Here is a 5,168-nt window from a genome sequence, read left to right as displayed (position 1 = left end):
ACATCTTGGATGCCCTGGGGGTAAGCAGATAAACATCAAATTTTCATTTTTGGGTGAACTATCCCTTTAATAAACGTGCAGACAATATGATATTAGTCAAATAAAAGGCAGTTTAAGTGTATAAAGAGAGCACACATTTATGACTATGTTTAACACACTCAAGTACACACTTTTAAAAAGTGTACTTTGTAATAACGACGAACACTTTAAACCTCATGTTTAAGAATATTTTGTAAGACTTTAAAGTACACTTATTTTGATGTGTTAACTAACATAGCAAAGCCCACATAAAGTACTTGATTTTAATTTTAACAGTAGTGTTACATTTATTTTAAATGTGCAATGTTTTACAAATGTGTAATCACAAACGTATTTTAAAAAATGAAATACAAGTTTCAGTAGGAATGCATATATTTTAGTTACCATAAATGTTTGTCAGTACATTTGGCATTTTAACCACATTTAAAAGACAATAGAATCATGAAATTACAATTTACAATTATATGTATTAAAATGAGCACTTTTAATTTCAACGAACTGCATTTAATTTAAACTTACACTATAATGCATTTTTATTTAACTGTAAATAACATGCAATTTAATGTCCAAAAGCATTACATTCAGCTTACATTAAAGTACATTCTTTCAAAGTGTATTATTTCTATAACAAGTACTTTTTTGAAATCACGTTAAAGTGTACTTTCTATAAACTTGTTAGAACACTGAGCAAATTGAATCGAACGTATCAAATGGGTCTGATTCAAAATGACATACACTACACATAAAAACCAAGATGTATAAATTATATATTAGCCGTATTATTGTGTCTTACCTACAACACTATTACACTGGCAGTTGTTCAGAGAGGAGCACTAAGCTGTGCCACTGTACCAGCTGGATCAAAGGGAATCAATGAAGCAAAGTCCAGAATACACTGATACAAAGAGAACAAGGCAGGCTTTGTTTTGAGGAGCAAACAAACATATAGAATGCTGTTGTTGTGGTTTGGGGTGGAGGACTAAATATAAGCATACTTATAGTATAGGCTACTATATCCTATCATCAATGTGATTCTGAATTTATTGTATTTCTTAAATATATGTTGTTGTTTTTTGGCGTTATTTAATTATTTGAATCTAGTCTTTAAGGGAAAATGGCTTTTGCTACATTGACCACATACTGCCACCATGTGGTGTAAACCATTCCATACAAACACCACTCAACGTTCACGGTTTTAACAAACAAAACAAAAAAAATAAGCATAATAAGCATAAATTCCCTTATTTTGACAACTTCTGCCTGTTCTTCTGCAGGCTACGTGACATACACAAACTGTTTCGATTGGTCTTAATTTGCTAATGTGGATAGAACAAACTCAAAAAAGCAAATAAGAGTCACAAGTAAGGCATGTCCACTTATACATTCATATAAATATTATCATAAAATAGTAAAAAGTCCATAGCATAGACACTTCGTGTATCGAGTACCCTTGAATTGTCTCGCCATATGGCAACAGTGTACCACAATGGAAAATGGCCCAAAAAAAGTTGTTTTTCTATTAAATTATGATTTTCTTTTCAACTGAAATGCATATTTATTTTAGAAATTGATGCATCCAATCTTAATTTCCATCTAAATCTGCCACACATACATACAGACACATATACACATGCACGCACACACACACACACACCCTCATTGTCATCACATGGAAGAGCCACTCTGCACTCATCCTATTGCCCTTTCCGTTAAATATTGCTGTATTAATTTTCTGAAAAGAATAAATAATTTTCTTATTAAAAAATAACAACAATTAAAATAAAATAAGATATCTACAAATAAAACATATATAATGGTAATATGCGGTAACAGTTTTTAAAAGTTTTGTGGTCTATGGCACATGAAATCTTTAATATTTCACTTCCTTTTTGCATGAGATATTTAAGTCTGTCATATATCACACTCAGTAAACTGTGAATGTGTGGTTAGATGTTTAGTGGTAGCTATGAGAGAAACTGCAGTTTGTTTTGGTCTGTTTTCAAGTTCATTGGCTCAGCATGTTAAAAGAACGGTTGTTACCTGTTATAGATTTTTATACCATTAGCATGAAATTGCACTACACTCATTATATCTCTTTTCTTTTCTTTTTTTTTTTACAATGTCCTTATTTATATATTGTATAGGTTGTATTTTATATATTTTAAACGGTATTTATCTGTATTATGTCTACTGTTAGTGTTAAGTGTTAACTGTATGCACCAAGGGTCTGAGAGTAACGCAGTTTCAATTCTCCGTGTGTATGTGCTGTACATGTGGCAGAATTGACAATAAAGCAGACTTTGACTTTTGACTTTGATACCAACAAACTAAAGGCTGCTCACTTTTGTCTGATTTGCTGTTCAGTCTCATGGACAGCTTTAAAAGGATGTTACTCTCAAAACTAAAAAATCAGTTTAATTTATGAATGATATGTGTAATTCATTTATTAGGAAATGCCCTTCGTGTAATTTCCAAACTCATATGACTATTTTTTTTCTGTGCAACGCAAAAGGAGATGTTTCACAGAATATCAGTGCTGTTCTTTTGCAACATTTTATTTGATATAAAAATATCTGATAGATGGTTTGAAATGAACAAGAATAATATATTTTTTTCTTTCGTCATCTAAAAGTGTTAAACACATGGACTTATTCTGCCATTTTATTATCTTCTACTCTTATCATATGTATAGCATTGCATAAAAGCAAGTATGCGCAGTGTGGGCTTTTATATTGTGGGGCCACAACACAACCATATTAGAGGCAACGCAAACAAAACACCACACTTTTCATAATGACACCAACATCCTGTGTGAGTTTTATACTAATGCTGCTAGGACCACAGCAGGGGCTCTTCCCATTATTCAGAAGCAGTGTTAACTTAACAGTTTAAAACGAGAGCAAGCTCAGAGCAAAACAATATTAATTTGTTTATTAATGTAATAATTACTAATGTTTATTAATCTAAAATATAAGTATTAACATATTTAGCTATAATGTAACATATTTTAGGTTCTTTTTCATCAGGCTCCGTGTCTTTTACTGGTTTCTTGCTCTTGATAATATTTTCATTTCTTTAACTGGGGACTCTTGACCTTATGCACACCATAATATTAATGCAAAAATCATGGCTGAAATCCAAAACATGATTTTTAAAAAATGAATAATAATAATAAAAATTATGTTGTATACAATTATTTAATAGGTGGTTTGAAATAATTGAGAATAACATTTTACATCTGCTTTTTGCATTTCAGACCTAATCTAATCTCAGTCTAACATAGACTTCAACTTCTTTCACTTCTTCTTTACATTTTCTGTTGATGTTAAAATTAGCTGTATTGGTTGTAATGGGCAGAAGTTAAACTGCAGTTTCCAGTGAGAAACTGTGACTCCACCACAACTGAAACAACTGGTTACTTTTATCTGGGTTGCTATTTAAGGTAAACTATTACATTTGTTTTGAATTAGAAATTATTTCATTGCAAATTGTTACAACTGTCAAGACAGACAACAAATGATGCTTATATCATGTATATTTCACAATAAATTATGCTTATACCGTGTACATTTAAACTTGATTTCTAAAAACACAGCTCACCTCAGAATGCTTGCTACAGATCTTCTTGTATTCAGCTCTATTCTATCAGGTTGGTACTTTTCATCCAATCTTAATTTCCATCCAAATCTGCCACACATACATACAGACACATATACACATGCACATGCACACACTCGTATCGTTAGTCACTGAAGGCTAACTCATCCTCATTGTCATCACATGGAAGAGCCACTCTGCACTCATCCTATTGGCCTTTCCGTTAAATATTGCTGTATTCATTTGCTGAAAAGAATAAATAATTTTCTTATTCATACAACTATACTACAATAAACACTTCAAATAAATAAATAACTGCAATCATATTATTGATGTTACTATATAGCATTTTCCAGACCAGATCTATTAAGAGAGCCATTAACATCATCAGAGACATTAGTCACCCCCAGCACAGCCTTTTCACACTCCTACCTTCAGATAATTGAGAATAACATTTTACTTCACTTCTGCTTTTTGCATTTCAGACCTAATCTAATCTCAGTCTAACATAGACCAGATTTTTTCACTTCTTCTTTACATTTTCTGTTGATGTTAAAATTAGCTGTATTGGTTGTGTAAGAGCCATATTTCATATTTCAGAATTTATAGTTTCACATTTTTATTATGTAAATTCGGTACAATAATTGTTCTTGTTAATAAGTCATTTACTGTTAAATATATTTATTTGGTTTATATTTCTTCTTACTGCGCATGTTCAGTGACGTCATTTTTTGTAGTTCACATAAAAAGATATTGACGCACATGCACAAGTTCAGACGAATGGTGGGAGAACACAAGCTTTTGACCGTTTCATAATTGTATATGATATAGCATAAATTGGCTTACAAGTATAGTATCTCTACAAATAAGTTGTTGAGAAGATATCGCTGAACAAGGGGATTATGCTGTATGTGAGAAATGTGATTCTTTATTGACTTGGAAGAATAAACCATGATAAAGGAAACTATGGACTTCAAGTGATGAATACAAGATAGGAGGATACGCGTCAAAACTTGTGAAATAACTAAAAGATATTCACATGTCCCGTACATGTAAGTCAAAAGCTTTCTCCGTTGTTTAAAGGGGTCATATGATGCGATTTCAATTTTTCCTTTCTCTTTGGAGTGTTACAAGCTCTTGGTGCATAAAGAAGATCTGTAAAGTTGCAAAGACTAAAGTCTCAAATCCAAAGAGATATTCTTTATAAAAGTTAAGAGTCAGTCACGCCTACCTAAAACGGCTCATTCTAACACACCCCCACATGTCTACATCACTATGTGGGAAGATTTGCATAACGCCGCCCAAATGTTCACGCAAAGAAAGAAGGCGTAACTTTTATTCTCGCTGTAGTATTGTTGCTGCCGCCGCCATGTCGTGAAGACGCTATGTGTTTCGTTTTTGAAAGCGAAACTACATTGTTTGGCCTTCCAAAAAAGGACGATATCTGCTTCGTCATGCCCTGGAGCTAACCGTGGTGGTTGCTTGAGGAAATACAACAAATTTGCGCTGTGGATCACCGGATCGGCTTTCAC

At 32.5% G+C, this 5,168-nt stretch overlaps 1 protein-coding gene across 4 annotated transcripts in view; it reads right to left on the bottom strand.

The window, feature by feature from the left end:
- LOC107672967 (beta-galactosidase-1-like protein 2) overlaps positions 1-992 on the bottom strand; it is a 9,869-nt gene extending 8,877 nt beyond the window's left edge. For 3 of the 4 annotated variants that reach the window (XM_016466472.1, XM_016466389.1, XM_016466629.1), the window contains exon 1: positions 833-992. The gene's annotated coding sequence lies outside the window, so the exon portion shown is untranslated. Of the gene's footprint in view, positions 1-2; positions 15-832 lie in introns of all 4 variants that reach the window. The other variant, XM_016466548.1, reaches the window with a different exon arrangement.
- Between the last annotated feature and the right edge of the window lie 4,176 nt (positions 993-5,168).

Source organism: Sinocyclocheilus anshuiensis, unplaced genomic scaffold, assembly GCF_001515605.1.
Source record: "Sinocyclocheilus anshuiensis isolate Anshui unplaced genomic scaffold, SAMN03320099.WGS_v1.1 scaffold297, whole genome shotgun sequence".
Taxonomy (NCBI): domain Eukaryota; kingdom Metazoa; phylum Chordata; class Actinopteri; order Cypriniformes; family Cyprinidae; genus Sinocyclocheilus; species Sinocyclocheilus anshuiensis.
The sequence above is the reverse complement of the archived record's forward strand: the minus strand, read 5'-3'. Positions and strand labels throughout refer to the sequence as shown.